Here is a 12,797-nt window from a genome sequence, read left to right as displayed (position 1 = left end):
ATAATCCTTGATATAGTTGGAATTTTTGTCCTTCCCAAATCTCATGTTGAAATGTAATCCCCAATGTTGGAGGTGGGGCCTGGTGGGAGGTGATTGGATCATGGAGGGCCTAGCACCCATGGTAATTAATACATTCTTGCTGTGAGTTCATGGGAGATCTGGTTATTTAAGAGTATGGCACTTCATCCTCTCTCTCTATTGTTCCCACTCTTGCCAGTGATGTTCCTGCTCCTGCTAATGTTAGAATAGAAAAGTGATTATATTTGACAAAAAAAAAAAAATTAAGTTAGTACAACAATAAAAAAGTATCATAGGCTGGGCACTTTGGCTTGTGCCAGTAATCCCAGCCAGCACTTTGGGAGGCCGAGATGAGAGGGTTACCTGAGGTCAGGAGTTCAAGACCAGCCTGGCCAAAATGGCAAAACCCTGTCTCTACTAAAAATACAAAAATTAGCCGGACATGGTGGTGAGCCCCTGTAATCCCAGCTACTTGGGAGGCTGAGGCATGAGAATCCCTTGAACCTGGGAGGCGGTGATTACAGTGAGCCGAGATTGCACCACTGTACCCCAGCCTGGGCAACAAGAGCAAAACTCTGTCTCAAACAAAAAAAAAGTGTGAAAAAAGTGGTTTGTTGTAGATCACCAAAAAATTATGAAACATTGTTATGCAATTCAATGCTAAGTTTTAAATCTCTGTAAAATGAATAGGTTAAAATTAACAACCTTACAATAAGGAAGAAGCAGAAAATTTCATAGAACCACAATAATAAAATGGTGTAAAAATTATAAAATTATATGTGTTCAAGTGCATAGAATGAGAGTACTTTTAAAGGTCTAATGTTTTGGGTCAGTTCTACAATCAGGGAGAAAAAAAGACAGCCCCACCTTTCCTTCTTCAGAAGAGAGTGGGGACAGAGGAGACTTGATGAGGGTCAAGTCTAGGAAAAACTTCACTTTTACTCATTGTATGTTGATTCTCTAGATACATTCCCACCTGTTCTTTGCCCTGATGATGGGACTTTTACCCAGATCTGACAACTGCTCTCTTCATCAAACCTAGTCTTCTGGTAAAAAAAAAAAAAAAAAAATATATATATATATATATAACATATGTATATTAATATGTGTATGTATTTATAATATATGTGTAATTTATAATTATATAAATATATAATACATATAAATACATATGTATAATACATATAAATAGATTATCTATGTATAATACATATAAATGTATACATTTTAATATACATGTATATTATATAAATATACATATACACACACACACACACACACATATCCACAAATACACCAACCACCCTCATATTTCTTCCCAGAATTCCAACCAGAGGCACAGCTTATCTGGAAATATCATCTTACCACAGTAGCACCGGATGTCCACTCAGAAATGATAAAAATTCATAACATTGACTATGCGCAAAGGAGTCAGCACTGATGTCAATATTTTCTCCAGAATAGAGGAAGTGGAGGGCACTATGGTAGGGCAATGAATTTGTGAATAATAGCATGAAACAGTCTCTTGGCTATTCCCCATCAAATATGACCACATCACCAGCACACAACGTCCTTCCCTCCTTATCTCTTCCATCTACACCTAGAAACTGCTCTCTTCCCTATCTAGCACCTGCTACCACTAGACTACTGTAGACCTAGTTGTTCTAGCTCTTCTCACCTTTACACAGCTGAAGCATTCCTCTTAGACGAGAAGCTCAACACACTTCCCTTTATTCTTTGGGAAACGTTTTTAGCTTAAGTCAAATTCTCACTCCCACGAATGAAAATAAAATTGACTCCTGAACCTCTGACTTTGTAACCCTCGACACCACTGATTTCTAGTCATTTCATCCCATTGATGTACTTGAACTCTGTTCCCTGAGAAGGGAGAGGGCAGACTCTTGACCCTAGAGCCAAACAAAATGTACTCATGTCCCTTACTCTGTATGACAATGGGACAGTTTTAAACTCTCAGAAGCACTGTTTCTTTCTTCCAAAATGAAATAATTAATCTCTCCCTCTCTGCCTTCTTAAGTTCACAGGACATGAAAAAATAATGGATTATAAAACAAACAAACAAAAATTCGATGCCTTCAAAAAAGATTTAATGTGTGAAAACATCATTGCTATGGATGTGGGTTACCAGAAAGATGGTTAGAAAGTGAGGTTGCAGAACCTGGCTCCTGGGTGTTTGAGACATACCAGGAGAGGGATCCTGTCTGGAGAGGCCTAAGACCTTCAAAGCCTATTTCCACCAGAGAAGTGCTCTGAGGTTCCAAGTTTTTTGGGAAAAATTACCAATACTTGGCAAAGGAGATTTTATGAATACCAAACTAATAGTGGTCTGAATTTCCTGTGTTTAGAAAAGCTCTATATTGTCAGGTAGGTGTACAATTTTGGACACAAAGATGTCACCTTTTCATACTCTTGTAAAGTATCTGACTGAGATGAATCAATTGTTTACACCAAGAAAAAAATATTATTCCAGAAATGCATATGTCTTTTTTGAAATCTAAATAGAACCACAAGGAAGGATCTGTTCTCTTCTATACCCACAAGAAAAATATAAATATATAGGAGTTGTCCAAATGAACAATTTGGGGTGCTTGGCAGACAAAGATGTAATTCTCTTATAGCAAATGAGATACCATTTTTTTTTTTTTTTTTTTTTTTTGAGACAAAGTCTCACTCTGTTACCCAAGCTGGAGTTCAGTGGTGTGAGCTTGGCTCACTGCAACCTCCACCTCCCGGGTTCCAACAATTCTCCTGCCTCAACCTCCTGAGTAGCTAGGATTACAGGTACACACCACGATGCCCGGCTAATTTTTGTATTTTTAGTAGAGAGGGGATTTCACTACGTTGGACAGGCTGGTTTTGAACTCCTGACCTCGTGATCCACCCGCCTCGGCCTCCCAAAGTGCTGGGATTACAGGTGTGAGCCACCGCGCCTGGCCAAGACACCTATTAAATACAAAATCAGAGCTAGATGGAGGTAATGAAATGGTGATGTCACAGGGGTCTGATACTGCAACACCTTATCCCTAATACCACTATTGATCCACACACTCTGTGACTCTCCACCACCCAAATTTTATACCATAGAATGCGATTTATTCTCAATAGTTTTAGAACACTCAAACCCTGAATTGTGACCAGAAATTTACAATAATATTATATCTAAATTCCCTGTCCTGGGAGATGTTTTATTCTGATTGAACCCCAGGCAATTCTAATGGCTACACATCTTTTCTCACAACACAAAAGAACAATCTCTGTTCTCCCACATATACCACTTTATGATGCCATCCACATTCTAGGAAGAAGAAAGAAAACATAAATTAATAAATAACAGCTTCTCCTCACACAAAAGGCTTCATCACATTTCCCCCAGTCCCTGAGGTGCTGAGAATGGAGATAGGCCCAGTGTGAAAGCCAAAAAAAATCAGCGTAAGACCCAGAGCAGTCATTCCAGTAGAGTCATGTGAGGCTGTCAAGTTCTCTAAAAAGTAGAAACAGCTTTCATCCTTGTGGAAGAGGCTTTTGGTATCTGCAGATGGGACATGCTTATAAGGAAAAGAATATATCTACAATTACTTTTCTCCAAACGTATATGACTCCTCATGAAGTGATTTAAAATTTTAAATAATTAGTGTTTCTTTGATTTATTCAACAAATTTGCAAAATTATTTGTCAGGTATTATGCCAGGATTCAAAGAATCAAAAATAAATAAAAAGTTGTCCTCAAGAAGTTTATATGGTTTTTGCTGAGAGTATAAGCAAGCAAGTGTACTAAACAAGTATGGGTGTTTGTTTCTGAAGCCCCTCTCTTCATTTTAGATATAAACTGTAACTGACCTCATTCCTTTCCTCAAGATCAACATATACATATCTGTACTTGATTTCCAACTCTCTATTTTTACTCAGTTTTCACTGAAATGCAATTTAATATATTCAGTAGCGAAGGAGCCACAAGGACCAGCAATTCAGAATGTCTATTATGTAACACCAACCACACTGTTTTCTTATACCAGATTATCTTTAAAATGTTACCAATATCTATTCAGAATACACCTTCTTCCACTAACCATTGCATATTCTCTTTGCTCTCAGCAAGCACCTCGAGTGATAACGATTTTTACCTGATGGAGTGACCCAAACTTTCATTTCTGAAGGGCTTGGCCATTTGTCATCTTGTCTGAGCTGAGTTGTTGTCTCTTTTTATTGACTGTAATCACAGGGCACAATAATACTAAGAGATACCCTAAGGGATCTCCAGACATACATTTTCTTAGCCTACATTGTGGAGTAGTTGTTCTAAGTATCCTTGATAGTCAGGATTACATCCTAGCAAGCACAGTAATTCCTGTCTTTGCCTGTTGGTTCAGAGGCATGAGCACCCAAAGTGGCTGGGCAGCTGTCTTAACTTCTAGTTCAATGAAATCATTGTCATGTCTGCTGGTGAAAGCATGCTTCCTTTTGGAACTAAAATCACTAAGCCAGCAGAGCATAATGCTGCAGAAGTAGAAGGCAAAATTTGCTAGTGGAGCACTAGGAATAGTAGCGAGTGGTATCTCACTCCTACTCACCCCTTGATTTATAGACCCATGAATCCTAGTTATGGGAAAAATAACACCATATGTTGGATACTGATTTAGAGGATATATGGCCTCCTAAAGAACTTTGCTCCAATCCTGGAAGATATTGCCACTTAACTGGTGCTTTTAATTTTTCTTGTAAGGGCCACTTTTCTATCAAGTTAATTGTTCAGGATGATGGGGAGCATAGCAAGTTCAGTAAGTTCCATAAACATGGGCCCTTTGCTACACTCTATTTCCTATGAAGTAAGTTCCTTGATTGGAATCAATGCTGTGTGAAATACTATGCTGGTAAATAAGGTATTCTATAAGTCTGAGGATGGTAATTCTTGGAGAAACGTTGTGTGTATGGAAGGCAAATCTGTATCCAGAGTAAATGTCTATTCCAGTGAGGAGAAAATGCTGACTTTTCCATGGTGGAAGCAATATGTAGTCAATGTGCAACTAGGTAGCTTTCCAATTCCTTCACCATCTGTTCAAACCATTGGCCATTGCCCATGATTCAGTATATAATCATACATCTGGCTATTTCTCTTTCTAAGCAATATGAACAATTTGTTGCACTACTTTTTAAAGTTCTGCCCATGGGGAGGGCTTTCCTTCACCATGGTACTTCAGGGATATCCCAGAAAAAAGCTTTAGTGCTATAGCTGTCTCCTCCAGGTGATGCCTTAATATCATACAGAACCATCTGTAAACTGGATCTGAGTTTTTTCTTTCTTCATCAGCTGATTGTAGATAACGTTCCATAAGGCCATATCTGCAGGTTGAGTGAGAGTAGATAGTGTAGCAGAAGTGAAAACCATGGACATCTGAGCCACTTCTTTGTGTGACCTGTGTTTTGTTTTAGGGCCTGCTCATGGCCAATCATGTAGATAACACTTCTGTTTTTTGTTGGAGTGCTGCTGCGCACATCCAAATTTGTTGTTTCATGGAACAGCCAGGTAGGGTCACATAGTAACTTCGTGGCCCATAGTTCAGTGTTCAGTCTCCCCCAAGGCTCAATAGAAAGCCAAAAGCTGTTTTTGAAAAAGATAGTAGGTATCTACAGAAGATAGCACCTATAGGGTCCTGCCAAATACTCCAAAATCTTCCTTATCTGCCACTGACATTTCAAGCACCATTGTATTGGCTTGATCATATGGTCCCAGTGGCAGAGCAGATTTGGCAACAGCCTGTATCCACTGCAGAGCATTATCTTATTCCAGCTTTCACTCAAATCTTACTCTTTTCAAGTAACTTAGTAAATGGATGGGAGTGACACCTCATTGCCTCCAGAATCCAAAGAGGCTCACTAGGTATTGTGTCTCTCTTTTGGTTATAGGCATGGCCAGATGCAACAATTTCCTTTTCACTTTAAAAGGGATATTTCCATACACCTCACACCACTGGATCCCTGGAAATTTCACTGAGAAGATCCTTGCAGGTTTTTAAAAACTGTATTTTAGGTTCAGGGGTACATGTGCAGATTTGTTATATAAGTAAACTGTGTGTTTTTGGGATTTGGTGTACAGACTGTTTCATCACCTGGGTGATAAGCATAGCACCCAGTAGGTAGTTTTTCAATTCTTACCCTCCTCCAAACCTCCACCCTCAAGTAGGCCCTGACGTCTGTTGTTCCCTTCTTTGTATCTACATCTACTCAATGTTTTGCTTCCTCTTATAAGTAAGAATATCCAGCATTCCATGGTATATAGGTACCACATTTCCTTTATCTAGTCTATCACTGATGACCATTTAGGTTGTTTCCATGTATTTGCTATTTTGAATGGTGCTGTGATGAATGTACATGTGCATGTGTCTTTATGGTAGAATGATTTATATTCCTTTGTGTATATACCCAATAATGGGATTGTTGGGTCTAATGGTAATTCTGCTTTGGGTGCTTTGAGAAATTGCCAAACTGCTTTTCACAGTGGCTGAACTAATTTACATGCCCACCAGTAGTGTGTAAGCATTCTCTTTTCTCTGCAACCTCACCAGCATCTATTATTTTTTGACTTTTTAATAATAGCCATTTAGACTGGTGGGAGATGGTATCTCATTGTGGTTTTGATTTTCATTTCTCTAATGAGGAGTGATGTTGAGCATTCTTTCACATGCTTGTTGGCCACATGTATGTCTTCTTTTGAGAAGTGTCTATTCACGTTCTGTGCCCACATTTTAATAGGGTTGTTTGTCTTCTGCTTGTAAATATATTGAAGTTACTTATAGAACCTATATATTAACTGTCAGGGGCATCATTTGCAAATATTTTCTCCCATTTTGTAGGTTGTCTAGTTGTTGTTGGTTTTTTTGTTTGTTTGTTTGTTTTTTGGCTGTACAGAGGCTCTTTAGTTTAATTAGATCCCATTTGTCAACATTTGTTTTTGCTGCAATTAGTTTTGGAGTCTTTGTCATGAAATCTTTGCCAGGGCCTATGTCCAGGATGGTATTACCTAGGTAATCTTCCAGAGTTTTTATAAGTTTTAGATTTTATATTTAATTCTTTAATCCATCTTGAGTTGAATTTTGTATATGATATAAGGAAGGGGTCCAGTTTCAGTCTTCTGCATATGGCAAGCTAGATCTCTCAGCCCCATTTATTGAATAGGGGATCCTTTCTCTATTTCTCGCTTTTGTCAACTTGGTTTAAGATCAAATGGTTGCAGGCTTGCAGCATTATTTCTGGGCTCTGTATTCTGTTCCACCAGTCTATATGTCTGCTTTTACACCAGTACCATGCTGTTTTGATTACTGTAACCTTGTAGTGTGGTTTGAAGTCCGGTAATGTGATGCTTCCAGCTTTGTTCTTTTTGCATTCTAATTCCTTGGCTATTTGGGTTCTTTTTTGATTTCATATGAATTTTAGAATAGTTTTTTTCTGGTCCTGTGAAGTTTGATAGGAGTAGCACTGAATTTGTAAAGTGCTTTGGGTAGTATGGCCATTTTAACAATGTTGATTCTTCCAATCCATGAGCATGGAATGTTTTTCCATTTGTTTGTGTTAATCTCCGATTTCTTTGAGCAGTGTTTTAAAATTCTCATTGTAGAGATCTTTCATCTCCCTGTGTAACTGTATTCCTAGGTATTTTCTTCTTTTTGTGGCTTGTGAATGGGATTGCATTCCCGATTTGGCTTTCAGCTTGGATGTTGTTGGTGTATAGGAATGATTTTTGTACATTGATTCTGTATCCCGAGACTCTCCTTAGTTTGTTTGTCAAATTAAAGAGCTTTGGGCTCTTTTTCCGGCTGGAACCATGGAGGATGCAGAAGAGAAGAAGAAGAAGGATCCTGCTGTGCCAGAAACCTTTAAGAAAAAGCGAAGGAATTTCGCAGAGCTGAAGATCAAGCGCCTGAAAAAGAAGTTTGCCCAAAAGATGCTTCGAAAGGCAAGGAGGAAGCTTATCTATGAAAAAGCGAAGCACTATCACAAGGAATATAGGCAGATGTACAGAACTGAAATTCGAATGGCGAGGATGGCAAGAAAAGCTGGCAACTTCTATGTACCTGCTGAACCCAAATTGGCGTTTGTCATCAGGATCAGAGGTATCAATGGCGTGAGCCCAAAGGTCCGAAAGGTATTGCAGCTTCTTCGCCTTCATCAAATCTTCAATGGAACCTTTGCGAAGCTCAACAAGGCTTCGATTAACATGCTGAGGATTGTAGAACCATATATTGCATGGGGGTACCCCAATCTGAAGTCAGTAAATGAGCTAATCTACAAGCATGGTTATGGCAAAATCAATAAGAAGTGAATTGCTTTGACAGATAACGCTTTGATTGCTCGATCTCTTGGTAAATATGGCATCATCTGCATGGAGGATCTGATTCATGAGATCTATACTGTTGGAAAACGCTTCAAAGAGGCAAATAACTTCCTGTGGCCCTTCAAATTATCTTCTCCACGAGGTGGAATGAAGAAAAAGACCACCCATTTTGTAGAAGGTGGAGATGCTGGCAACAGGGAGGACCAGATCAACAGTCTTATTAGAAGAATGAACTAAGGTGTCTACCATGATTATTTTTCGAGTCTCCTCAGCTTAATAAACAGTACCTGCTCTCAAAATGAAAAAAAAAAAGACCTTTGGACAGAGACTATGTGGTTTTCTAGATATGGAATCCTATCATCTGTGAAAAGGAATAAATCGATTGACTTCCTCTCTTCTATTTGGATGCCTTTTATTTCTTTCTCTTACCTTATTTATCTGGCTAAGACTTCCAGTACTATGTTGAACTTGAACAGGAATGGTGAGAGGCAGCATCTATGTCTTGTACCCATTTTCAGGAGAAATACTTCCACCTTTCGCCCATTCAGTATGATGTTGGCTGTGGGTTTGTCATGACTGGCTTTTATTATTTTAAAGTGTGTTCCTTTAATGCCTAGCTTGTTGAGGGCTTTTTACATGAAGGGATGTTGAATTTTATTAAGAGCCTTTTCTGCATCTATTGAGATTATTATGTGGATTTTGTCTTTGGTTTTGTGTGGTGAATCACATTTATTGATTTGCATGTATTGAACCAACCTCGCATCCAAGGGATAAAGCCTACTTGATCATGGTGGACTAGCTTTTGGAGGTGCTGCTGGATTCAGTTTGCAGTATTTTGTTGAGGATTTTTGCATTTATGTTCATCAGGGATATTGGCCTGAAGTTTGTGTGTGTGTGTGTGTGTGTGTGTGTCTGCCAGGTTCGAGTATCAGGATGATGTTTACCTCACAGAATGAGTAACAGAGGAGTGCTTCTTCAATTTTTCACATTGGTTGCAGTAGGAATGGTACCAGCTCTTCCTTATATGTCAGGTAGAATTCTGCTGTGCATCCATCTTGTCCTGGGATTTTTCTGGTTTATAGGCTTTTTATTATTAATTCAATGTCAGAACTCATTGTTGGTCTGCTCAGAGATTCAATTTCATCCTGGTCCAATCTTGGGGGGTTGTGTGTTTCAATGAGTTTATCCATTTCTTCTGAGTTTTCTAGCTTGTGTGCATAGAAGTGTTCATAGTAGTCCCTGAGTGTTTTTAAATTTTTCTGTGATGGTCCGTGGTAATATCCCCTTTGTCATTTCTGATTGTATTTATTCAGATTTTCTCTTTTTTTTTTCATTTATTATTCTAGCTAGTGGTTTATCTATCTTACTAATTATTTCAAAAACCCGACTCCTGGATTTGTTGATCTTTTGTACAGTTTTTCACATCTCAATTTCCTTTAGTTCAGCTCTGATTTTGGTTATTTCTTGTCTTCTGCTACCTTTGGGTTAGTTTGCTCTTGTTTCTCTAATTCCTCTAGTTGTGAGATTAGGCTATTAATTTGAGATCTTTCTAACTCTTTGATGTGGGCATCAAGTGCTATAAACTACCCTTTCAACAATACCTTTGCTGTGGCCCAGAGATTCCATTATAGTATATCACTGTTCTCATTAGTTTCAAAGAATTTCTTGATTTCTGCCTTAATTTCATCATTTACCCAAAAGTTACTCAGGAGCAGATTGTTTAATTTTTATGTAATTATATAGTTTTGAGTGAACTTCTTAGTATTGGTCTCTATTTTTATTGTGCTGTAGTCTTAGAGTACGGTTGGTATGATTTCATTTTTTTTTTAATTTGCTAAGGACTGTTTTATGTCTGATTATATGGTCAATTTTAGAGTATATGCCATGTGCAGATGAAAATGAAGTATTTTTTATTGTCTTTGGGAGGAGTGTGTTGTAGATGTCTCTTAGGTCCATTTGGTCACATGTTGAGTTCAGGTCCTGGATATCTTTGCTAGTTTTCTGTCTTGGCGATCCATCTAATATGTCAGTGAGATGTTGAAGTCTCCCACTATTACTGTATGGTTATCTAAGTTCTTTGTAGATCTCTAAGAATTTTCTTTATTAATCTGGGTGTCCCTGTGTTGGGTGGGTATATATTTAGGATAGTTAGGTCTTCTTGTTGTATTGAACTTTTTACTATTATGTAATGCCCTTGTCTTTTTTGGTATTTGTTGTTTAAAGTCTGTTTTGTCTGAAATTAGAATAGCAAACCCTGCTTTCTTCTAGGTTTTGTGGGTGTGTGTGTGCGTGTGTTGTTGTTGTTGGTGGTGGTGGTTTGTTTGTTTGCTTGCTTGGTAGATTTTTCTCTGTCCCTTTACTTTGAGCCTATAAGTATTGTTGTGTGTGAGATGGGTCTCTTAAAGACAGCATACCATTGGCTCTTGCTTCTTTATTCAACTTGTCACTTTGTGCCTTTTAATTGGACATTTAGCCCATTTACATTCAAGGTTAGCATTGCTATGTTTGGATTTGATCCTTTCAACATGTTGTTAGCTGCTTATTATGTTGACTTTGTTTGTGTAGTTGCTTTACAGTGTCATTGGTCTGTGTACTTAAGTATGTTTTTGTATTGGCTGGTAATAGTCTTTCCTTTCCATGTTTAGCACTCCCTTTAGGATCTCTTGTAAGACAGGTCTGGTGGTAATGAAATCACTTAGCATTTGCTTGTCTAAAAAACATCATATTTCTGCTTCACTTATGAAACTTAGTTTGACTGGATATGAAATTCTTGGTTGGAAATTCTTTTATTTATGAATGCTGAATATAGGCCCCTATTCTCTTTTGGCTTATAGGGTTTCCGCTGATTGGGTTAACTGTTACCCTGACTGGATTCCCTTTGTAAGTGAACCTTCTCTCTAGCTGCCTTTAACATTTTTTCTTTCATCTCAACCTTGGAAAATCTGATGACTATGTGTCTTGGAGATTGTCTTTAGTAGTATTCCACAGGAGTTCTCTGTATTTCGTCAATTTGAATGTCGACCTGTCTAATGAGGTTGGGGAAATTTTCATGAACAATACCTTGAAACATATTTTTTTCAACTTGCTTGCTTTCTCTCCCTATCTTTTGAGGATGCCAGAGTCAGATTTTTGTCTCTTTACATGATCCCATATTTTTCAGAGGTTTTTGTTCATTCTGTATTGTTTTTCTTCATTTTGTCTGACTGAGTTATTTCAGAGAGTAGGTCTTTGAGCTCTGAGCTTCTTTTCTCAGCTTGGTTTACTCTGCTGTTAATACTTGCAATTGTATTCTGAAATTCTTGAAGTGAGTTTTTCACCTTAATCTGCTCAGTTTGGTTCTTTCCTAAAATGACCATTTTATCTTTCCTCCTCTGTATCACTTTATTGCATTGCTTAGAATCCTTGGATTGGGTTTCATCTATCTCCTTAATGTCAATGATCTTCATTTCTGTCTACATCCTGAATTCTATTTCTGTGATTTCAGCCATTTCAAACTGGTTAAGAACCATTGCTAGAAATTAGTGTGGTCATTTGAAGGTAAGAAGATAGATACCTGCACAAGAACTCTGAGTTTCCAGAGTTCTTGTGCTAGTTCTTTCTCATCTTGCAGGGAGGATGTTCCTTCAGTCTTTGAAGTTGCTGTCCTGTTTTTATTGTTGTTATTGTTTTGTTTTGCTTTTATCTTCTTTGATGCCTTTGAAGATTTGATTATGGTATAAGTTAGGTGTGTTTGACTGGTTTGAATTCTAGTCCACTCCTGGGTCTTGGAGGAGTTCTCTCTGATTACTGTTTTCATCCCGATTTTTTTTTTTTTTTTTTGAGACAGAGTCTGGCTCCGTTGCCTAGGCTGGAGCTCAGTGGTGCGATCTTGGCTCACTGCAACCTCTGCTTCCTGGGTTCAAGCAATTCTCTGCCTCAGTCTCCCAAGTAGCTGGGATTACAGGTGTCCACCATCACGCCCGGCTAATTTTTGTATTTTTAGTATAGACAGGGTTTCACCATCTTGGCCAGCCTGGTCTTGAATCCTGACCTTGTGATCCACCTGCCTTGGCCTCCCAAAGTACTGGGATTATAGGCATGAGCCACTGCATGTGGTCTCTTCTGTTGGATGTTCTGTTCCATGGGGCTCCCTCATGTAGGTCCTATAGTTGGCAGAGAAGCTGCATCCTTGTTTTGTCAGTCCTAATCTGCTGTTCATGTGCTTCCCAGGGAAACATGGAAATGTGTCTGCCTGCAGAGTTCAGGCAGAAGTGGGACCACTGGGCTAGAAGTGATAGTGGGTGTGGCCCATCTGGCTATGAGAGGTGAAAGTGGGTGGAGTTGCCATCCCTGCCATCTGGGTGTTTCCAGGGCAGCAGGAGGAGGTTGTACTCCTCAGCAAATTCAGGCAGAAGTAGGACCCGTGGGCTAGAAGCTCTAGCAGGCATGTCTTGCC

The 12,797-nt window shown here is 38.7% G+C and overlaps 1 pseudogene across 1 annotated transcript; it reads left to right on the top strand.

The window, feature by feature from the left end:
* Positions 1-7,835: 7,835 nt before the first annotated feature.
* On the top strand, positions 7,836-8,674 carry LOC117081696 (annotated as a pseudogene). Its single transcript, XR_004436245.1, has one exon. The product of XR_004436245.1 is annotated as a 60S ribosomal protein L7-like (transcript).
* The last annotated feature ends 4,123 nt before the right edge of the window (positions 8,675-12,797 follow it).

The sequence above is a fragment of the Trachypithecus francoisi genome, unplaced genomic scaffold (genome assembly GCF_009764315.1).
Source record: "Trachypithecus francoisi isolate TF-2019V2 unplaced genomic scaffold, Tfra_2.0 Lachesis_group8, whole genome shotgun sequence".
NCBI lineage: Eukaryota > Metazoa > Chordata > Mammalia > Primates > Cercopithecidae > Trachypithecus > Trachypithecus francoisi.
The sequence above is the reverse complement of the archived record's forward strand: the minus strand, read 5'-3'. Positions and strand labels throughout refer to the sequence as shown.